This window comes from Pseudonaja textilis, chromosome 8, assembly GCF_049901715.1.
Source record: "Pseudonaja textilis isolate UNSWEBS1 chromosome 8, rPseTex1.2, whole genome shotgun sequence".
NCBI lineage: Eukaryota > Metazoa > Chordata > Lepidosauria > Squamata > Elapidae > Pseudonaja > Pseudonaja textilis.
This window is the reverse complement of record NC_141997.1, coordinates 27,572,198-27,597,320: the sequence shown is the minus strand read 5'-3', so window position 1 is coordinate 27,597,320 and position 25,123 is coordinate 27,572,198.

Below are 25,123 nucleotides of genomic sequence, written 5' to 3'. Positions count from 1 at the left end.
AACTGTTCTTCATATATTTTAGTCTCCAGAACTTTATTCATCCTAGTTGCTCTTCTCTGAACATTTTCCAAAGACTCAACATCTTTTTTGTAATGTGGTGACCAAAACTGCTGTATTCTAGCAAACTTTGCACACTGTGTATGTGGCTAGTATATGTAGTTATGTGTATTGTGCAAACTTAGCCGAGATTGGTTAATTAAGAATACAATATATTTTATAACTCCAAACACTAGTTAATTCAGTAACTAAATTATGTTTTTGAACATAATCATACGATATGATTTTTCTATGCACCCTTACAAGTTTACAATTCTCTTCCTCTTGAAACAAGAGAGAGACAGAGACAAAGAGAAATAAATAAATAAATAAATAAAAAAAGAAAAAGAAAGAGAAAGAAAAAAGAGAGAGAAAAAGAAAGAAAGAAGGAAAGAAAGAAAGAAAGAAAGAAAGAAAGAAAGAAAGAAAGAGTCATATAAGAGTCACAAGTACACCTTATGTTTCCTCATTAAAATGACCTGTGAAGTTTGCTAAAAGAAAAAAACAGCTTCCTCTCCTTTCTGCTCCATTTCAGATAGAGGTGATCTCTCCATATCAGATGACCTCAAAAAAGATTAAGAAAAGCCTATCATTACTGCAGATTGATCTTCATCATCTCCACACACCCACTACCAACTCTCTGTGTCTTTGTCTTAATCTTGCCCTAAAGGACCAATTTGGTGTGTCATGAAAGGTAATTGAAGCCTGCTCCCCTCTGGAGAGGAATTACTTAGTTGCCATCAGGACACACTTTGAATGCTGTACTTCCAGAGAAAGGAAGTGCTCCTTTAAATGCTTTGACCAACCCAGACCTGACCCAGACTACTTCAGGGACTCTCTCCAAATATGGCTTTTCAGAACTCCACAAAAGGGCAAAGTTCAACACCATCAACATAACCTTTCCCCTTTCCTTTTTTGAACAAAAACCAGCTCTAGTTTGCCTTCTGATCCTCTTTTGAAATCTCTAGTGGGTCTCGTATAAGTCTGAAATATTTCTCTTCTGTTTGTTCCCAATTTGCCTAATCTAAGAATCTAAAGAGACTTTTATTGCTGAATCCCACTTGTGTAATAAAGGCTTTACATGTGTGCATACATCATTTGATTTCATTATAAGAAATGAGCTACTCACACTGAGAAACATATGGAAGACAATATGGAAATTATATCTGTGTGACTTGATCTCATTCATGCATCCAAGGTCTTAATTCCACATTGAAGTCCTCAAATGAAGGGCACATGTGTGCCCCTAATAGAAAATAAAAGTGGGAGGTTAAATCAAATTAGATGCATTATTGCTCAAATTTAATTGATTTAAATCCTGATTAATATTTCTCGTTCATCTCCATGTGTTTTGAGAGTGCTACAAAGATGTAATCTTATATACAGCCAAAATAGAGCTCAAAAAACTTGGATGGCACCAGTTTAGGAAGAGCTGAAAAATAAAATTAAAGTCTGAGACGTGTGTGTGTGTAAAAAACAAAAAAATAAAATAAAATGAACTTTGTTTTCTAAAAGGCTCTGGTATTAAAGGATGATGATTTGATCTGAGGAGTCCTATAAAGAAAATTGCATGGAGAAATACCCAGTGTTGGGATGTGGATGGGCTTGTTGACCCCTAGGGCAGATAATAAATGCTATCCAGAAAGTTGACAATAGGTCTGGTCACTGCTGATGGTAAGATGATGACCTGTTTGGCAGTTGTAGCTCAGTACAGAGATGGAAATGAGAAGGGCAAACTGGTGATGGTGTGCTTAGGCCACCCTGGATACTCCACCTATTAATCAGCCCCTGATTTGTCAAATGCATTAGGTAAGCCATGAGTAATATTCTGCACTAAGAAAGAGCTTCACATGGAAGAAAATTCCCTAAAATAGTTGGAAATATCTTAGACGTTCTGATGAAACTTAAATCCACCTGCTAAATCCAACTACCTTCTAAAAAGGAAGAATTGGTGTGCTTTTGATGTCTTCTACTGCTTCTTCCTAAATCTGTAGTAGACAAGCACGATCACAGTCTGCTTGTCCCTATTTTCATTTAAACACCTTTGCTCTGGGGTGTGATTTTAGAGGTCGAAAACATTAACCTGTACAATTTATATTAGTTTCTAGCAGTTCTATAAACGAATACCGGTAGTTTGAACTGCATCATCTTGATATCTTAATAGCTGCAGTTTCACGATATTATGGTTGGTCACAGTCAGTCAGATGATTACATGAGATTTGGTATTTTTATCCAACCAGAACTTTTTTAAGTAGATTTTTTATTTTTTTAATATAATTGAACTTGAGAAAGACATATTTTGGTTATTGGATGGTGTTAAAGGTATCTATCATTGCAGGATATAAGCTGTTCAAACAAAAGCTCCCTTTTCCCATTGAGTGATGGTGATTTTGTCAATGCCGATGGTGTCAATGCTACAAATATTTTGGAATTGCACTAAAGATGCCTATTATTTTTAATATTATTTTGCTTCTTTTGCCACAGTCATTCTATTTCTATTTGCAGGTACTTCGTAATTTTCTCCACTTCTTTCTGTTCCATTCTTCTGTCTTCAGGCACTGCCACGTCCAATATCCAGACTTCTTTGTCTTTCTTATCAACCATTGGAAAGTTATTTGTCAGGTGCTTGTCTGTTTGAATTCTAAAGCCACAGAGCACTTTAGTTTCTTTATTTTCTATTACTTTCTCTATGTTGTGGTCCCACCAATTCTTGTTTGCAGCAAATGGAATTTCTTGTAGATATTCCAGTGCATGTGGTTGCTTCTTTGTTATATCATGGTTTCTATTCAGTCTGTGCAATCTTCTTGCAGCAGCTAATTAAATGGTCCATTGTTTCTTCAGCTTCTTTGCAGAGGTGGCATTTGCTGTTTGCTGTTGTCCTCTGAATTCTGGCTCTGTATGCATTTGTTCTTAAGGTTTGGTCTTGTGCAGTCAGAATTAACCCCTCTTTCTTCAGCTTTCCTATTCTTAGTCATTGTCAGGTCTTGTTATCTGATTCGCCTACTAGTTCTTTTGTGTATTGCCCATGCAATACTTTCCTTTTCTTCATTTGGTCTTTTTTGTAGGCAAGTTTGTTCTCTTCAGTATACAGTAAGCCTTCATGGTGTATTAGCTTCAGTCCATCTTTTTCACTGTCCTTCAGATATTCTTTCAATGCTCTGTTTTCTTCTTCAGCTATCTGGTGTACTTGCAACATTCCACCCCTCCTATTTTCCTTGGATGAAGGACATAATTCACTGTCATGGTCATTGCCCGGTGTTCATTCCCTTGATGTAGTGGTGGTATTCTACCAGTTCGGCCCAGTTCTGGCATACCGGTAGCACTGAAGATCAGCTGGCAGAGAACCAGTTCACTCTGAGTCTCTCTGACTCTTTGAAGTTGGGCCCACCCACCTGTCCCTTCTCATAGGTCCTTTTTAACCTCTCATCTGTTTGGCGTGATAGAGCGAATTGCTGTGCTAAACATCTGAGAGGTGCAGTAGCAAGTTGTGTGAGTCACACGATCCCACCCCTGGAGCCACACCCACCAAGCCATGTCCACAGAACCAGTGGTGGGGACTTTTGAATCCCACCACTGCCTTGATGGTATTTCCACCACTGAGTTTGGACTTTAAGCTCTTCCTCATTCTTATGATGTATTCACTTCTAACCTTCTTCTTGACTTCAGAGGCTTGATGTTCTCAGACTGAAGTACATCCAGGATAATAGTAAGGGCCATCTTAATCCAGACTCAGTATAATTTCCATAGGACATCTCGATTGCTTCAATTGCATTATTTTTTGCCTGTTAATTGGGAGGGTGGCACACAAAGTTTGGGAAGTATACATTATTATTATTTAAATACATATCCACAGACAATGTACAATATCCTCAGACAATTACCACATTTGGGCCAGGCTTGATAATGAACTCCTTTCCCATCTCTGTCCTTTTTTGCTATTTCTACAAATCTCTGTACTAAATATAATGCTAAGTTTCTTTGCCAATAAGTAATAGTTTTAACTTACTGCCCCTTCATCTTTTGAACACAACAGAAAACAAAAAGAAGCCATATTGCTTCTGTGCATAAACAATAGAATGATAAAGTAATATATTTCCATTTGCAACAACTAATATGGATTAATGTGTTTGTCATGTGGAACACCTGACTGGATGGATAGGGGTGTCAGTCTAAAAAAACAACCCTGAAAAGAAGAAGGAAAAAAAAAAACCATGGATCAAATGACATTTGGCTTTAAAAGAGAAAGAGAAAAAATACATTTTCAGATGCTTTGTATATAAGAGTTCATTGTAGCAGAGTTTAACTTCTTAGTATAACTTGCTGATTATACAAATATCTTCCTCAAGGATTGTTTGTATTGTTGTGGTTAATTTTGCACAGGCATAAAGATGCTGCTTCTTTAAGGAATCTATTATATCAGGGTCAGGTAGAAGTCAGTCTTAATGAAGGATAATCGGAAAACTGTGCTTCCAGAAATCCTGATGCACTTTGGAATTATGCATAGCCCAAGACTGGATTAAGCCAATTGATGTTCTAAGCACAGCAAATAATGGTGATTATTGATATTTTTTAATTAATTAATTTATTTATTTGCCACCCATTTCACTAATTGGCCTCCACTGCTTAATAGACAAGACTTTAAAGCAAAGATAGTGACCATACTAATAGACTTTTGGGTGCAATTCCAAATTATCTGACGCACCACCTGAACACCATTGGCATTGACAAAATCACTATCAGTCAATTGCACAAGGCAAATTTACTTTCTATGGTTTAAATTCTATACTTTACATTTTATGGAGATACCTTTAACACCACACAACAATATTTGCTTATCCTAATTCCTTGGAAAGGACTCAATTGGTGGATAAAAATGCCAAATCCAGTAATAATATCATCAACTTTAAAAGTTCACCATGAGGAAACTATAAGAATCACAAATTCTAAACATCAAACTCAAGAATTGTGTCACAGATAACCCTGACAATGAGTAGCATCTCCCAATTCAGAAAAAAAATACATGTCATTGTTTAAATATATATACTTCCAAGACTGTGTGTCTGTTTTCTTTCCACAAAATCTTCCTCTCTCTTATAGCTTATACCAGTTCATTTTTTAAAAAAAATAAAGAGTAACCCATGGCAGAAATGTAGGCCTGAGCCTAAAAAGCTTAATGATTCTGTGCCATATATTTTTAGAAAAATTGTCAGTTGTTTGAAATCATAAGCTGTCCAAGCAATCCTATTTAAATTAGAAAAAAAAAGTTGCCATCTCAGTCCAGCCTGAGTTCAGATAAAGTCCCTCCTTTTCTGAAAGGACAAACCTAAAAACTCTGGTGAAACCTGGCTAAGTCAGAAAGGCTAGAGAATGCTGGGTTGTTAGAGATGTACCAAACTTGCTTTTTGCTCAGATAACTTTCCAATCAACTGCATGAATCTATTTACTCAAGAACACTAATCTAATTCCAAACAAAACCTCCTGCCTAAACCATGTCTCCATTGTCAACATCCAAGACAGCGCACCGTTCAAAGTGGCCACAATGCTCTGTTCCGAACTTTTCACACATGTGCAAGGGGAGGGGGATGCATGCGGCCACAGGTGGATGTCAGGTGATGGAACTCATGCTGGAGGAGAAGTCAGGAAGGCAAGCCAGCTGTGGTCAGTTCAGAAGCCATCCAGGCCTGAAGAGTACTTGCTAGAGCCAGTCAGAGAGCAACCAGGCTTGAAGAGTACTTGATGGCGCCAACCTGTTCTGTGGGCATAGCTAGGTGGTCATGGTCATGTAACTGGGTAGGCGTGGCTTTTTTGGCAGCACCCCCGGCAAAAAAACAGAACTGGGGAAGGTGCACAGTACCCCCACTCCATTTTGGGCCCCCTGGGCCTCAGGGAAGCCTCCTGGGGGGCATTTTTGCTCCCAGGAAGCTTCCCTGGGGCCTAGGAAGGAAAAAATGGAGGCAGCAGGGGAGCTGTGGGCTGCCTTCCATTTTTTTGCCTTCCTGGGCCTTGGCAAAGCAGTAAGACAGTGAGGGGAATCCCGGCACAGCTGATCATAGGAACAGCTGACCATTGGGGGGAAACTTAAAGAGTGACTGGGTGGGGAAGAACGTAGTCAGTGATGTCGGGCATGTATGCAATGTTGTGCATGATAAGGACTCACTGGGTGGGGAGGGGAGGGGTGGGTGGAGAGGGACGGGGCCAGCCAGGGACACGATTTGCCAGTTCTCTGAACTGCACAGAATCATAACAACTGGTTCTATAGAACCAGTCTGAACCGGTAGAATCCCACCCCTGGAGCCAGACCAAAAAAGTACTTGCTGGAGCCAGCTGGGAGTAACCAGGAACAGGAGGGCAGAGAGTGCTGGGTCTGTATAGCCAGCTGGCTAGCAGAAGCCTGTAATGTTGGCTAGAAACCCTTTTACTTGTATTGTTCACCATGTGACAAGCTGAGACTCCAGTAAAGAAACCCATTTGTGTTAACCCCAACTCACAGTGTGGCCTCTTCTTTTGCTGGCTTGGTTTGGAACCATGACATCCACATGACCAAACTTCCTTCATGTTTGGAATAGAGATCTTAGTGATGATATGGTGATGTTTTTCATCTTTACAATCATTTAGCATATTTATATAGCCTTTCATTTCACAAATATGTAATTCTAGGTGGCCTACAGTCCAACAACAGTTGAAAACTCCAAAACAATTTAAAGAACGTCTAAAATAAATTTCAAAAAATAGATAAACAGATACAAAGTACAAAATTCAAGAAAGTGGGAGGACAGACACCACTTAACCCCAGAAAATCACTTTGTAGTTTCTCCCTGGACACCCCAAGGCTAATGAAAAAACAATGTTTCAAGGGCCTTCTAGAAGGCTAACCGAGGTGGGCTAACTTCACCTCAGGAGGAATGATGTTCAAGAGGGCTGGAGCTACAACAGAAGAGGATGCCATCTAGGTCCCACCAGATGGAGCTCCTATGGAAATGAAACTTGCAGCATACATGGTATAGTGAGGCAGGCAAATGTCATTGGAAATAGTAAAAACCTAGTCCCATGCTATGTAGTCAAAAAACAGCATATGTAGTCAAAAAATGGCATACCAATGCAGCCCCTGTAATGTAAATATGCATTGTTTGAGATTCAAAATAAAAAAAAAAATGCATCAGAATATGAAGGGTGTTCAATGTCCCTTGCTGGTAGCTTTCTTAAAAGAATTGCATCTGTTTCTGGGGTAACACAACTACTAGAGGACAACAAAGAGTTAGAGAGTTTACTGCATTCCTTTGTTCCCATCTAGTCTTCACTGCCCTGTAAATGTAAGCTTAATTTAGTAGTTGAGAAGGTACCTATTAAGCTGAAAAACCCTGAGACCTCATAGTTTTCTAGAATAACGATTATGCTCTAGAAATCAAGGACATTTTCTGCTATTCAGTTCCAGAAGTTAATAATGGAGGAATCTTTCAAATGTACTTTGCACATTTTTCAAACAGGCTTATCTATTACTATAAATCTTACCCTTACTGAATATTATGCCATGCCATGGAAATGGATGGAAAATAATAGGCTTGATTAATGAATATAGGAGTAAAGAAATCTGGTAGGGTTTTTTTTTTTAAAAAAAATCATCTAACCATGCGGTCTTGAGTGCTTAGCTTTTAAAAGATTTTGGGTAGACTGATTCTATGGAAAGAATCTTTTTGCCTAACGGTTCTGTATCCTTATCAGATATGGGCAGTTTGGTCTTTCACAATGATTCAACTCAAAGTGATTCTATTTGATGAATCAAGCTGATTTCCATAGTTAGAATCTGATGTAAAACAGAAGGATAAAAAGATAAAAAGAACATAAGCCTGACAGATTTGATCACCCATTAGGGCTTCACTTGAAATGCAATTGGGAATAATGTACAACATATACTTAACAGAATAGCCGTTCCTATTTCAAATAATTAGTCATATGAGAAAAGTGACAATTAGATTGCATATGTTGTGGTAGCTAATTAGAATTTCTAAGAAAGAGCCAATAAAAGTTATACATTTAATATTTCATAGACTGTAAAATAGGGAAATGCTTTAGTAGATAAGAATATAATTGCACAGACTCAGTAAACACATCTTTTTGTAATCTATTTTCTTAAGTATTTTTGTTTGTTTAAAGAGCATTCTTTTGTTAAGTCTAATCAAAATAGAAAGGTTCTGATTAGTGCAAATTGAAATTGATTATTCATGAACTGCAAAAATTGGAGTGGATTAAAATGGGAGGTTTCAAATAAAATAGGAAAAGGAAATGCATATAACAAGGAAAAGGATTTACAGCTAACCAAGAACATGCTCCAACTACATTTTGTGCACTTATTCTGGAAAAAGGTGATCCAATCATATATTTTTAAGAAAAAATAATTTGAGACCAAGGAATCTCCTTTAAAGATACAAATAAACAAACAAAAAAGGATCCAGTCTTTTATTCCAGACCATATTACTGTTATTTTCTTAGCATCATTCATAGGTAAATTAAAAAGGAATTGTCTCTAGATAAGGTACCCAGAGTATATAGAACAAATTGCTTTTGTAATGTTTCCCCTTTTCATTCATTGATCTCATACTGCCATTAAACTTTTATATACTTGAATATTATTGAAATTTGTTTTATAATCACCAGCTTATATCTGTGTTCTCTCAATATATGCTTGTTTGAATTGTAAGCAGAGATTTATGTTGTTGGGTGTTTAGAGCTTCATATTGGAAGCAGTTCCTAATTACTTGTTTGTAACCATGGTAATAGCCTAGCATCCTTTCAGATATTCTAAATTTACTTTGCACAAATTAAGGACTTTTGTTTTTTTCACCTTCCAAAATGTTAAAGGAGAAAATGACACAATGAAATAAGATGGATAGCACAAAGAAACAAGCAACAGTTATTTTGTGGAGTCACCAATGGATTTATACAGGTCTTCTCTTCTGATGAGATATGGATCATCTTAAAATAATTAGGTCTTGCCTGATTGTTAGAATGCATGAACCCGGTCCACTCCAATATTTTACACCAGTTCTGGATAAATTCCAGTTCTCAAGAAAGGTATCTGTTTTGGGAGGTTGAATTTGATTTATTTCTCACTCTTTCCCAGTTTATTGAAAACCACAGCATGGCTGGTGTGTTCTTTTTAATTGCTATGGTTCTGCACAACTCATGGGCAGGTTGTTTTCCTACTGGCAGAAATTGTTGCCTTCTGGCTTTGGGCTCATATCAGCTATTACTTTCCATCCCAGAGAGATTTAATGTTTGGTTTTTTTCATTGCTCAGAAATTATTTTTCCTTTCTTTCTCTCCAGGTAGTGTAGCAACATACATTCATAGTCACAGCTATTGGAGAAAATGTCCAGTTGCAAATCTGCCCAAATGCAATCAATTGATCTTCACAATTATCAGTCTTCCTTTTTATTAATGCAACAGAAAAAGGAGCACAAGGCAGCTGAGAGCTTTTGGAGAACTTGGAGGAATGTGTGTTGATCATTTACATTTTTGAACCCTTACTTTTCCCTAATGTAGATCCTCTTTACAGATGTCTTTCAATTTTTTTGCAAGTCAGCAGGTTCCCTCAAATGCAAGAGATGATAAGATAGTGTTTTCTCATCATCAACTAGTTGAGGTGGAACTTCTATTGACTCTCAGCATCTAGACATGGTCACATGTCCTGGTTATAAGCTGCTTTGGAAGGAGAAGAATAATTGCTTGGGTGGCGTTATTCTCAAAGTAAATAAATCAAATAAACATAGTTTCGGCTTTTTCTTGAATAGAAGATCATAATTTTATTATAATTTCTGACATTTTCCAGTTTTATTAAATTAAGTGAAATATTGCAGTCCTTTATAATTTATAATCTGAGCTATAACAATTACAGTTGTTAATGACTGCCTAATGACCCAGTTAAATTATTTGCTTCTTTTACTATGAATATGAAATTTCAGATTAATATTAGCCCTCATGCTTATACTTTCATGGATGTGGCTTCATTTTCTTCTTTTTTAAAGTTAGTTTACCATATTTATACATCTCTTTTGATCTATTTCCTTGTTTTATATTATTATTTTCTCCATTATTTTTATCTTTGATTATGTAATTTTTGTAGGCCAAAGTAATGTTTAGAACATGCTTCTGTTTTGAGAAATGTGTAGAAAAATCAATACAAATTAAAATAGTTGATATAAATAGTTGACCAAATCCAATTTAATATTGTTTGTGTTTGGTTTGTGGGTAATAAAAGGAGAGAAACCATCAAAGGGTCACTTAAATTTTAAGAAAAGTAGGGGGAAAGTATTTTATTAACATTTTTGTTTGTATCTTTATTTATGCAATTTGTCTACCCCCTCAGGGCACCAAAGCACAAAATAGAAAATGCATGCCTTGTCATAAATAGGAATATCCATCACTCTAATGTCAGCATTAGAAATGTGTGTTGCTTATGTAATTGCTCTAATTGCAGATACTTTCTTGACACAAAGAGTAGATGAAGTTCAAAAAGCCATATTTCCCTTGAGATACTCATGGTATAACCTCCATACTCTGCAGGAGAACTGAAAAGGTTAACGCTTGCCCTTTATTATTTGACCCAATTTAGTTTCGAGGAAACTGCAAAAAGTTCTATGAAATAAAGTGACTTTTGCCTAGGAGGGCTTCTTGTTGCTTAAACGCTTTAATATAATTCCAATACAGCTAATTTAAAAAAAAACATGCTTACTTTCTGTTTTTAAAATCTTCATTTCCATAGATATATGTTGAGCAAATTACAGAGCATGTTTCCTCATCTTCCCCTCCTTCCTAAAACAGGCTCTATTTTTAATGAATTAAAGTAAATTTTTCCCAGCTTTGTTTTAAACACCAATTTAAAGAATCACAGACTTTCTTTTGTTCCATGTCATTTTGACACATCCACACCAATTATTAAATGTGCCCAGATGACACTAGGAATGCTTCCATAACCAAAATGGTACTATGCAACTGCATTTTATTTATTTATTCAATTTCAACAACCACTCATCTCAAGCCAGTGACTCTGGCCACCTATAAAGTATTCATACTGGTTAAAAAAAATGGCATGTTTAAAACTAAAGCATCACTTCTACCAGCAAAAATATGTTTACGTCTGACTTGTGGTGAAGGATATGGAAGTCTGTGGCGTATGGCAAAATATAAAGGAAGAAGACTGATGTTTAGGAAAGCAGGAAGGACACCATCCCTCTTCTTTGGGGCTGTGCCCCATGTAATAATAGATAGGTCAGAGGGAGAAAGGAGGTAATGACATGGAAACTACACCATGCAGTAATTTTATTCACATCCTCATTCTGACATGCTTTTTTTTCCCAGGAGGTACTATTCCCATATTATTCCCTTTCTACCTTCATTCCCAGATAATAAGGTAAAACAATTAGACAATTGTCTACATCGGTGTTCCCCAATCTTTCCATTTTTTGTGGAACAGTGCAGGGGTGGGGAAGAGGGGATGGTTCCGCATGAGCAGTGGGCAAGCATGCATGAGTGCATGAGTAGATCCATTTGTGCAAATGGTGAGCATGCCTGCCACTCACACAAATGGAGCTACATGCACACTCACTCCCCATGTCTGTGTTCCAGTTCCAAATGGGCAGCAGTCCGGTATTGGGCCATGGCATGGGGGTTGGGAACCTCTGATCTACATACTATCTTAGAATCCTACTGTTAAGTCTGGGCGGCGGGTCCCAAGGAGAGACTCGACTCGAAATAGTGACAACAGCTCTTTATTAGGAAACCAGATACTGAGACAAGACTCCCAGCCGAGGCAGCTCCTTTTATAGAGCTGGCTGCGGCTAGGCAGCCTATGACATGCATTTGAGCTTGCCGCGCTTGGTTTTACCCAATCGCAGCAGCCGAATAAGAACCAATCAGAACGCTTAGTTTTGTCCAATCACGGCCCGGCTTTTCCGGACCAATAGGAATGCAGGCCTATAAGCCTGCTAGTATGGAACACCTACCAAAGTGATAACCAAAGCAGAATGCTGAATCAAACAGGCAAATTCAAATTAAAATATACTATAATGTTCTCTGAGGCCTAGATTGGAAATTACTTATGTTTGTGATCAGTGCTTTTTCCTGAACACAGTGTTTAAATTGATTGCCTGGAATGGTTGAATCCAATACAGAAACTCTCCAAATAGTGCTACAAGTTTGTAAAAAATAAGGCCAACAAATTGGATTGTTTAAATTATAGTGCTCTGCTTTGTTATTTCCAGCTATCTTCTTTTTTGTGTAAAAGTATTGTTTTAGAAGAATTGTTTTGAATAAGCAGACAAGCTTCAACCAGTGATGGAAATTCAAGATTGTTTCTCCTTACTAAAAAGAAATTTACTATTACTAGACAACCCATGACCCATTTGAACATCTTTTCAGATATATTTTCTTACCTAAGCAGAGGATGAAAGTCAAAACCCTCCATTGCTCCTTACCTTATTCCTTACTGCCTTCAACAATGGCAGAACTTCTAAAGTACTTGAATAATTCTTAAAACTTCAAGATTTCAGAGATGAATTTGCCATGAAAGAAGCTCATGCTGAGCTATAAAGCACAGTCAAATATTGGGAGTTGGCCATGGGAAATGTTTTATGACATTTTGTATTGTGTCATTTTATGATAATTTTATATCCTAAAATGTTTTATAAAATCTGCAGTTTCAATTCCAATAAGTCCTGGATTTTGGACCCATTCTGTAGGTTTGTTCATTTGAGGTAACCTCTGTTGAAAAACCTTTATTTTATTTTATTTTATTTTATTTTATTTTATTTTATTTTATTTTATTTGTCAATTGTTTACAAGATAATAAGTATAAGTGTATACATAGTTATGAATACATGAAATGGGTACATATAAGAAAAATAAAAGAAAAATAAAAGAAACAATAGGACAGGGATGGTAGGCACGTTGGTGCGCTTATGCACGCCCCCTAGAGACCTCTTAGGAAAGGGGTGAGGTCAATAGTAGACAGTCTAAGGTTAAAGTTTTTGGGGTTTGGGGAAGAAACTACAGAGTCAGGTAGAGTATTCCAGACATCGATCACTCTGTTGCTGAAGTTGTATTTCCTGCAATCAAGCTTGGTGCGGTTAACGTTGAGTTTGTATCTGTTGTGTGCTCTTGTGTTGTTATGGTTGAAGCTGAAGTATTCATTGACAGGTAGGACATTGCAATGTATGATTTTATATACCATGCTTAAATCAGACCGAAGACGGCGTAATTCAAGGTTTTCTAGTTCTAGAATTTCAAGTCTGGTGGCATAAGGTATTCTACAACGAGTAGAGGAGTGGAGAACTCTTCTTGTGAAATATTTCTGGACTTTCTCAATTGTGCTAATATCAGATACGTAATGTGGGTTCCAGACTGATGAGCTGTATTCAAGTATTGGTCTAGCAAATGTTTTGTATGCTCTAGTTAGTAGTGTGATATTACCAGAGAAAAAGCTACGTAGGATTAGGTTAACAACTCTTAATGCCTTTTTGGCTATGTAGTTGCAGTGGGCTCTAGCACTTAGATCATTAGAGGTGAGTATTCCAAGGTCCTTGACAGAGCTTGGATCATCAACAAGATCTTGACTATTCAGCTTGTATTTTATTTTCTGATTTTTTTTGCCAATATGTAAGACAGAGCATTTATTTGTTGAGATTTGAAGTTGCCATTTGTTTGACCATTCTGATACATAGTCGAGGTCTTTTTGAAGGGTAGCAGTATTGTCTGTGGTATTGAACAGCTTTACATCATCAGCTAAAAGAACGCAGTTGCTCTTAATATGATCACAGAGGTCATTTATGTAGAGTATGAAGAGAGTTGGTCCTAGAACACTGCCTTGGGGGACACCACTATTGACAGGTACAGAATTTGATAGGACGCTCCCAATTTTGACCATTTGTTGTCTGTTTGACAGGAATGCTTCTATCCAGTTATGCAGTTGTCCAGAGATACCATAGGATTTTATTTTTAGTAGTAGTTTGTCATGTACTACTGAATCAAAGGCTTTACAGAAGTCTATGTAGATTGCATCTATTGCTTTGCCCTGATGGAGTTGTGTAGTCCATATGTTTTTGCAGTGTAAGAGTTGCAGATTACAGGATAGTTTTTTTCTGAAACCAAATTGTTTATTGGAGAGTAGGTTGTTTGTCTCTAAGTGGAGGATGGTGGATTGGTTAATAATTGATTCCATGACTTTACAGGTGATGCAGCATAAGGAGATTGGTCTGTAATTTTCAACTAGGCTGGGGTCTCCCTTTTTGAAGATGGGGATGACCGTGGCTTGTGACCATAGGTTAGGCAAGGAACTGGTCCTGAAAGATTTTTCAAAGATTATGCTTAGAGGTTTGGCTATGGCAGTGGGTAGCTTTTTTAAGAAGTAGGCACATATTCCATCCGGTCCAATAGATAGAGATGGTTTTAGATTGCTAAGTGCTTTTTCAACATTGTCTTCTGTAAAATCGATATGTATTAGATCATTGTAGTTATCTGTGGTTCGGCTAGGAAATACTGGGCATGATCCATTGCTGTTTACAAATACTGAGCCAAAAAATGTGTTAAAGATGTTGGCTTTAATGGTGTCATCATTGCAGTCTTTACCATTAGGTCCTATCAGGGGTGGGATGGACCTTGAATCTTTTAGTTTGTTGTTTACAAAATTGTAAAAAGCACTGGTGGAATTGGTGCTTAGAAGGTTTTCCTCTTGTTTAATGTGATAATTGGTGCATTCGGTCTTTATCTGGTGGCATAAATTTTTGTATCAGCTTTTGAAATTGGCAACGTGACCAGATTTGTTTTTCCGCCAGAGTGATCTCTTTTTGGATTGAAGTTTCCTTATTGTTATGGGCAATCTGTTTTTTTGTTTTGTTTTGGGAGTTGTTGTTGGTACATATAGTTTGATGACTCTTTTGACTTCAAGTAAAAATATGTTGTAATGGTCTTCAACAGTATTGCATCCATTTTGTCTTGTTAAAGGTTAACAGAAGAAAATTTTAATGGCGTATAAATTTAATATCTCTTTGTTTGAATAAGGTTGTGCATCTCTTTCTCATGCCTTGTTGGTCAGTTGTTTGAATTGTGCCTCCTGACCTTAGCCAGACATTACTAAATTTCATCTGCATACAATCCTTTTCCATTTTCTTTTTTTATATATATATATAAAATTTATTTCGGTTTTCACAAACATAATACAAGTAAAAAAAAAATTTTTTTTTGAGAATAGTATGGTCCCGGGTTATCACTTCTCCATACAGACACAAATTCAATTTCATATTCATCTTTGTGTTTTATTCCATATCTTATTACTATTTTAACATTTTCTCAATAATTTTCCCTTCCCTTAATTTTCTCAATCTTACTTTTAATTATCTCATCCCTTTCTAAATTCAATTATATATATATATATATATATATATATATATATATATATATATATATATATATATATATATATTCTCTAAGTTTCAGTACCTTTCTAGTCATCATATTTATACTTTTGTCTGTCCTGTTTCAATTTCATATTTTCTTTTCTCATTAAACAAAATTTTCCCCTGTAGTTACTAATTGGAGTATGACACCTTTGTATCTTTTAATTTCTATCCATTCAACTCTTATTTAAGCTTCAGTTTATGCCTTTACAATTATAACATTCAATATAACACATAACTTCCAGTTGAAATCTGCTTGGTACATTCTTAAAATATGCACAGTTCTTAAAGATATATATATATATATATATATATATATATATATATATATATATATATATATATATATATATATATATGTAGATCTTTGGTTGTTCGGGTTTTCTCCCGCGTAAGATTTGAAGTATCTAGGCAACGTTTCGATGAAGTCTCATTCATCATCTTCAGGCTTCTGTCTCCAGCTCTGTGCTTCTCAGAGTAATGGAGATTGCAGCTGCTTCCTCCTTTTAACTGCCAGTGGGGTGGAACTTGATTGGGTGGGGGCTTGGCTGTGTTCTGATTGGGTGGGGGTGTGTTCTCATTGGTAGGGGGTTTGGCTGTGTTCTGATTGGTTGGGGGGGTTAGCCGTGTTCTGATTGGTTGGAGGCGTGTTCTGTTCAGGAGGGGCTTGGTTGTGCTCAGGTTAGTTTTAGTTGCTGGGGATTTGAGCTGGAGAGTTGTGATCTTGCTGTTTGGCTTCTAGTTCGTGGTCCTGCTGCATCTTCATAGTGGGTGTTGGTTTGCTTCATGTATGGCTCAGAGGGGTTTGAAGTGGGTAGTGATGCAGCTGCAGTGCAGCTTCTGGTCCATGGTCGTTTCTCATTTTCTGAATGGGTGGGAGTCTGTTTTCTACATGGAAGTGTGGTGGTGGCATCTTGTGTGGCTCTCATGGGTGTGGGTCCAGTGTCCTTCTTCATGTTAGGTACTCGTCTGTTCATGAGGGCGGGTTTCCAAATGGCTGGAAGGCGGGAGGTGTCATCTCGTTTGTTCATGCTGTGTGGGCGTTTTTCTATCTCTATGGCTTCTCTGATTATTCTGCTGTTGAAGTGTTCGGTTTTGGCGATAGTTCTGGTATTTTTAAAATCAATTTCATGTCCTGTGGCTTTGAGGTGTTGGACCAGGGAAGAGGTCGTTTCTTCTTTTTTGATTGAGTTCTTATGTTCTTCAATGCGTGCGCTTATTCTTCTGTTAGTTTGTCCAATGTATGTGTTAGGGCAGGCTGTGCAGGGGATTTCGTATACTCCTTGGTTTTCTAATTCGATTTTGTCTTTGGGGTTTCTTAGGATGGTGGATATTTTTTTGTTTGTGCAGAATGCTGTTTTGATGTTGTGTTTTTGGAGGATCTTGCTAATTTTGTCTGTAGTGCCTTTTATATATGGGAGGAGGGCTTTTCCGTTTTCTTGTTCTCTGTCTTGGATTTTGGTTGGGGCTTCTTTTTGGATTAGGTGGGTAATCTTCTTTCTTTGGAAAGAACAACTTCCTCACATACCTCAACAGTCTACACCCCAAAATACAATTCACCATGGAAACAGAAGCCAACAATCAACTTCCCTTCCTAGATGTCTTGGTATACAAAAGATCCGATGGCTCCCTAGGACACACCATCTACCAGAAGAAAACACATACTAACCGCTATCTACATGCACTCTCACACCACCACCCAGCACAGATCAATTCCGTAGCCAAGACACTCATCCCCAGAACAAAATGCTTAGCCGATGAACAACACCAAAAAACCGAACTACACACTCTCACCAACGTACTTACAGCCAATGGATTCCAAAGAAAGAAGGCACTACAGACAAAATTAGCAAGACAAAATCGAATTAGAAAACCAAGGAGTATACGAAATCCCCTGCACAGCCTGCCCTAACACATACATTGGACAAACTAACAGAAGAATAAGCGCACGCATTGAAGAACATAAGAACTCAATCAAAAAAGAAGAAACGACCTCTTCCCTGGTCCAACACCTCAAAGCCACAGGACATGAAATTGATTTTAAAAATACCAGAACTATCGCCAAAACCGAACACTTCAACAGCAGAATAATCAGAGAAGCCATAGAGATAGAAAAACGCCCACACAGCATGAACAAACGAGATGACACCTCCCGCCTTCCAGCCATTTGGAAACCCGCCCTCATGAACAGACGAGTACCTAACATGAAGAAGGACACTGGACCCACACCCATGAGAGCCACACAAGATGCCACCACCACACTTCCATGTAGAAAACAGACTCCCACCCATTCAGAAAATGAGAAACGACCATGGACCAGAAGCTGCACTGCAGCTGCATCACTACCCACTTCAAACCCCTCTGAGCCATACATGAAGCAAACCAACACCCACTATGAAGATGCAGCAGGACCACGAACTAGAAGCCAAACAGCAAGATCACAACTCTCCAGCTCAAATCCCCAGCAACTAAAACTAACCTGAGCACAACCAAGCCCCTCCTGAACAGAACACGCCTCCAACCAATCAGAACACGGCTAACCCCCAACCAATCAGAACACAGCCAAACCCCCTACCAATGAGAACACACCCCCACCCAATCAGAACACAGCCAAGCCCCCACCCAATCAAGTTCCACCCCACTGGCAGTTAAAAGGAGGAAGCAGCTGCAATCTCCATTACTCTGAGAAGCACAGAGCTGGAGACAGAAGCCTGAAGATGATGAATGAGACTTCATCGAAACGTTGCCTAGATACTTTGAATCTTACGCGGGAGAAAACCCGAACAACCAAAGATCTACATATAAATACCCGCGAGAACCTCAGAAAACAAATATATATATATATATATATATATATATATATATATATATATATATATATATATATATATATATATATATATATATAACAATGATAAATAAAATACCTATTCTATTCCAATTCAGCTCTATCATTAATGTTTGACATCTTTAACATTCCCTTTCAATAGGATATCATACTTCTAGGAGCACTTATAATATTTCCATAATTTTTTCATGTTTCTTTCATATTCCTCTTCACTTAAATTTTTATAACACATTTATAATAATTAAAATGTTCCCCTCCTTTCCTAATTTCATTCTCTCATTCTCTTTATTTCATTTATTTATTAAACATTCCATAATCACACTTGTTTCGTATTTTCAAAGTTCATTCCCATTTCTAATATAACAATACTATGTTATGTACCCTTGCAAAATCCCCCTTTCAATTAAGTTTTCACCCATTATCTCTGTGTCTTGTACGTTTTCCCTGTTTCTCTATGTCCTGGTTCTGTCCTTTATAATTTCTTTTCCTTTCCCTCTTCTCCCTCTTCTTCTCCCTTCGCTTTTTGACCCCTTCTCTCTCTAATTCTGATTCTCTCTTCTGTAATCCTCTCTTCTGTTTCTTCCTAATCTTATAATTACTTTTCAAACTATTTTTGTGGGGATTGTTTTTTCGGTTCTTAAATTTTTCACTCTCTTTTCCCCCTTTCCTTTCGTTCCCCCCCCCCCGCATAAAAATACTTGGTCACTGAAGATGGCTTCTTCTTTGCCCCGCCCTTCTTGTTCTACAGGCATTTCTTGTTTTTTTTCATAGTTCAGGATCTCCATTTATAAAAATTGAAATACGAAGCCAAAAGAACCTCTTCCTTCTTGTGCATCTTCTTTCTGTTTTTTTAAGTTCCATTCTCAATTCTTCCATGAGTGATACCATTTTAAAAACTTTTAAACAACCACCTGATTAATTTTAGTCCTTTAGATCCAATAGCCCAAAATCCAAAAATCACCAAGTCATCCAAATAACCCAAAGCTGTTTCTTCTTGCTTCTCCTTTCCACTTTCTCTTCCTGGGGTTCTCTTATCTTGTTACAAAGTTTCAGTTAAAATACAACTTTTAGGAAGCTTGTTAAAGTTTCACTGTTAATTCCTTTCACTTCCAGGTGGTCTCCTCCCTTTTTCTAGATTCCACCCTTTTGTTTTTTTCCTTATTTTAAAAGTTTTTGAGAATCCAGAAATCTTTATTATCCCCTTGACATTTTATTTTCAGCTTAAATACCTGTTAGTGTCAAAGTGGATTTTTGCGGATTTCTTGCTTAAATCTCTTAGTTGTCAATATAGGGAAGAAAAGAAAAGAAAAACAAATCCTTTCCCTTTCCTCTCTCATTTGCAGCTTCAAAGTCTTCTTTGGGAACAATGTTGTTCTTTATAATTCAAATTCCAGGGTACCTTGTATTGTTGTTTTTCCAGTTCAACCCAGTCAGACAAAAACTTTCTCTTCTTACCTTCTTCCTGCACATTCTTTTCCGGTCGAGTTCTTCTTTCAGGTGGCCATTTCTGACCACTGCTGCAACCACCTTTGGGAAAGGGAATAATGGCCAGCTGGGGAGGAGAGATGCAGCTTTCCTCGACCCTGCTGGCAGTCTCCCCCCTCTTCACCACCTCTATGGGGTGGCTTAGCCCCCAAACCAACTGGCTTGGGGTGGTCCAGCGGCGAGCACAGATCAAAACTGCTCACAGTTGCAGATTTCGATCTGTCACTGAAGAAGCTCAAACCAGATCCCTTCATTTTCTTAACTTCCAGCTTTGCTTCTTTGTGAGTTCAAGACTGACTGATTGATACAATTATAGCCATTTAAAATAAATGCATAATGAAATTTCAGAACATAAAGATTCTATTAGAAAACAGGAGGAGGAGGAGGAGGAGGAGGAGGAGGAGGAGGAGGAGGAGGAGGAGGAGGAGGAGGAGGAGGAGATGATTAAGATTCAATTGGTAACCTTTGTTTTATGATATTTTTTCAAACAGTAATTTCAGTTCACAGCTCCTTTATTCTACAGCACCAAGTCTATTCACATTAGTGAGAGAAGAGTAAATTGGTTATATAGCCTAAGGCCCTGAGCATTCCTCTAAATGGTTTCTTTCTTTTTAAAAATTTCCCTGAGTTTTAAAAATAAACCACTTGTGCCCTTGTGTAGAATCTGTAGTGTTGAAAGTAACAGGAATTGTATTGAAAAATGGATTGTATCCCTTGGACATCCCTGGATCAGAAATAGCTTCCCCGCCACCTCCCAATCCAAATTCTAGGCAGAGTTAGGGCTTTGCCTCTTTTTGAAAACTTCTTGAAAATAATTTTTGAAGTGCTGTCTATCTGACTGGGGAGGAAGATTGCTAAGTATCTGAGAAAGAAATCTGTACTGTAATATTGTTGCAAAATTTAAATTTGCTGTTAGCTGTTTTGTGTTGTTGAGGCTTGGGAGTTTCTGGAACATCTGGTGATGCTGAAATAACCTGCATTCATTTATGTTTTTAAGTTGTAAAATCATATTCAATCTTGACCTACTCAGGAAATCTATCATAAATGTCCTGCTGATTCTGACAGTCATACAGCAAAAACACCCTCTAATGAGCATTTAATAGTCACCAAAAGTTCTGCATTAAGTACAAAGCCCTTTTGATTACTTATTCCACTAATTTAAAGTAAATGCTTTTACAGATGGCATCTGTTAGGCTGTTGAGCGTGTGCTGCATTTATATGTAGTCACAGAAAATAGATTCCAGCTTTGGTATAAAGATTGTATTTGGGGAGGGAGTAGGAGGAGAGATCAAACATGAAATACTAAATAAATATTTATCAGTGGTGCCTTTTTAAAAGAAGAGAAAAAATAACCTGTTCTTGGTTTTTTTAATTTTTTTAAATAGTCTTGCAACTTAACACAAAAGGTAAGACACTGGAAGGGAGGCAATAGTCCCAACTTTTGTATCCAAATATCTCTGTTTATGGGTCACAAACACTCTTGAAAGGAAACAAGGAAAATATTGTGGTATAAACTGTAGAAAAAAAAAGAAAAAGCCATTTCCCCATAGAAAAGGATATGTGGCATCTGTATTACGTTTTGTAACATCCAAAGAAGTTGTATGTGATATTCCTGTTTATGCACATTGTCAATTTGAATGAGGATGAAAGAAAGCAAATTGCCAAAAAACCTGGACTACACCAGATTGTAAAGGGTTGCTTTTAGATGCCTCACGTCAACTAGATGGGAAACCAGGAGAAAATGTATGTGTGTATTTATTTTATTTATCCAATTTATTTCCTTCAGGTCAGGCAGCTCTGAGCAATTCGCATGAGGATAAACGACATATCACAATGTTTATAAATGTAAACGTGAATTAAAATGACAAAAACTAAAACAAGCTTTTAAAAAGGGTTTTGAGGGGAGCGGTGTTAGCATATCAACCACCTCCAGTCAGCAGCTTCTCCTTCGGGACCCCATGCCAGCCCGCATAAGAACTTTGCCGAACAAGAAGAGGCAGATCTTACCTCTTGTGGAAAGAATGTTCCAGACTCGAGGGCAGGAGCAATGACAGAAAAGACTTTTCTCCACCAGCTGATTCCTTGGCTGATGGGATCTGCAGTAGGCCCCCTTCTGCCAGCATTAGCAGGATGGGCCATTTGGGAAAAATGATTTCACAGATATCCTGGACTTATGACATAAAGTGCTTTAAAAGTAATTATCAATACCTTGGATTGCACCTGGAAGCACCTGCCACTTGCATAATAATAGTGTTACATCTGCCACCCTAAGGCTCTCCAAAATTGTCCACACTGCTCTGTTCAGGACCAATTGTAGCTTCTGAATGCTCTTCAAGGGTAGCCCCCATTTAGAACAATAATGCAATAATCCAAGTGACCAGGATGTGGGTGACTGAGCTCAGAGTCTCAAAATCCAGAAAAGAGAGCAATTGGCATATCACACAAAGTTGTGTGAAGGTTCTCCTAGCTACTATTGCCACCTGCTCTTGGAACAGGAGTCATGAGTTTAGAAGACACCCCAAGTTGCACACTGGGTCTATCTGGGGTAGTGCTAGCCACACAATACTAAAGATAAGCCTCCAGATCCTAAGACTCCATATCCACAGGAAATCTTAATGTTTGGACTGAGAAACTGTCTGGGATGGTGGCCAGTAAAGAACCATGAACTCATCAACAGCTGAGTTCAGACCAAAGACTTTACTTAGACTTTACTTTCATACTCATTGTAGGAGGAGCTCAAAATGCTCCTGTCAGAAATAAGTGAGGTTGAATGACATATCCAGGTTACTGAGCTGGAATTCTGTCCAGATTCCCAGGAGGGAGGGATGCATTCCAGAGAAGCAAGAGACATCACAGTTTAGAATTTATGTGGGAGAAAGAGGGTGAAGATGATAACGTTCAAAATATTCTCAAAGATCCATCTCATCCTGGAAACCCTTTTTTCTTTTAACTATTACCATCTGGCAGATGGTACAGAATAATAAAAACAAGGACAAATAGGCTGAAAAACAGCTTCTATCCCAGGGCAGTAGCTCTTTTGAATTCTGCTGTATAGTGCAGTGTTGGTGCGGTGTCAGGGGTTTCCAGTTCTATGTGTGAAGGATGTGTGTTTGTGTTTATTTTCATGGTCACGATATGCACTGAAGATGGTGTTTGATTTCATTGTATGAGGTGCAATGACAATAAAGTAAACTAAACTCTAAATAGTTCCCAAAGTATATATTGTATGATAAAGATAGTTTGCTTTTGTTTGGAAATATTTCTTTCTACAGGTGAGAAATAATAAAGAAATCTGTTCAGAAGAATCTCAACATGTCTTTCTTTATTTTGGGAGCCTGACAGTTATACTCTGAAGGAATTATGTGTTTATGTGAATTGCAATTCATTTGTCTTGGATATCTAAGGCCAATCAAACTGTGAGGCAGACTTGAGTGCTTAAAGCTGGAAGTAATTGGTGGATAGTTGGAAAAAGTTGGAGATCTTAACCTACCCTATAAGGTAATCAACCTGCTCTTCTCTTCTTGCCAGATTTGGGATAAAAAAAATCTAACAAGGCTTCACTTGTAAATTGAACGGAGGAAAGCTTTTTAATCCTTTGCCTTGGGCAGCTAAAAGCTTGGACTATGCTAAACCTAAGTTACTTTATTCCATGCAATAACAAATCCTATAGTAGTTCATAAATTAAGAATGCCAAAAGTGCAACTCAGATTAAGATCACACCCATTTTTCTGTAATTCCAGAAATACCTCATCCAGAATAGATGGCCTTTTATGTCATTGGGGGCAGTTGAGAGAAAAAATAGGTGCCGTAAGCATAGCAAATGCTTCATCTATTCATTTCATCCTTTAACTTTATTAAAAGTTTCCCACAGGATGGCTTCTGTCTCCACTCATTTCTGGAGTGTGGCCTTGAAGTTTCATGTAATACTTGGTGTGGCATTCAAGCCAAATGAACGTTCAGAAACTCTCATCCAAGCAAGAAATATATTCCTTGTAGCCTGAGATATAATCAAACACACCTTTCCATCTGTTTTTCTTAAATAATCTGTTATTGTATGCTCGAGTTCTGCAAAATCAAAATGCTAATATTTAGCAAAGGATAAGGAAACCAGATATTTTCCCCCAAAATGCCATCATTTCAGTATTATGTTCTGATTTGGAAATGAGCTAAGTTATTGCTTTTTGAATGCTTGATCTGCCAACAGACAAAGAGATTTAGAAACAAGGATGGTGAGGAAATTTATTGCATTTAGAATTTTACTTTATTTATTATTTCATTATTATTATTTAGAGATTCCTAGACTCCACAAGACTCTAGGAGCCTTACTATTTTAAAACAAGAAGTAATAATAAAAGAGGATAGATCAATTTAATGCAAACATATCAAGTTAAGCCAAAGCAATATACAAATCAAAATGTAATTATCATTTAATCTTTGGACATTTCAAAATGCAGGTATAGAATACTCAGAACAAAAAACTTATATAGTAAATATCTTTATTAAAAAAGGATAAATCTCTGTGAGTATGTGTCTGTCTGTCTGTGTTGATTCCTGATAGCTGCTTATTTCCAGCAGCTTTCTTGGCAAGTTTTTTGGGGAGTAGTTTGCCCTTGGTTCTTTCCCAGGGCTGAGAGTGATGCCCAAGGTGACCCAACTGTTTTAAGGTGGGACTAGAACTCATGGTCTCACAGCTTCTTCACTGTTACATATGCAAGTGTTTTAATGAAAATTATATAAGCGTATTGCAAAAATAGAATAAATGGATTTTGCATACAATATAAAAGGAAACTAAACCAGTTTCAATTTTATGTTGAGTTTATGTTTGCTAACAAAGAAATAAAGGCAGACTAGTATAGATCTATTTCAAGCTATTTAGCTCTCATCAGCTAGCCATACTTTTCTGAGATTTGAGCGAGAACTACTTGCATATTAGGTAGATGTATTAACCTCTAAGCCACAGGTTCTGCTCACTTTGTTGGCTATACCAGGGGAGAGATTAATCTGATCTACCAATTATGGGATGGACCATACAGCTTCAGCTTTTGCCTTTCAACCCCAATCCTGTGAAGATTCCTGGAATGGGGCTGAAAGGCAAAAGCAAAAGAGGTATGCTTTGTCCCATGATTGGGTAGACCAGGTTGCCAAGATAGACCAATCTCACTGAAAAAACACTTTAGTTTCAACTTTGTGAAATGCGCCCTAGTCAGTAACACAATTTATTGGCACATTTGTAAAACATTGACCTTATTTCTGGGTATAAAAATTCAGGCAACTTCAATGACAAACACGTATGATTTTTTTAACAACCG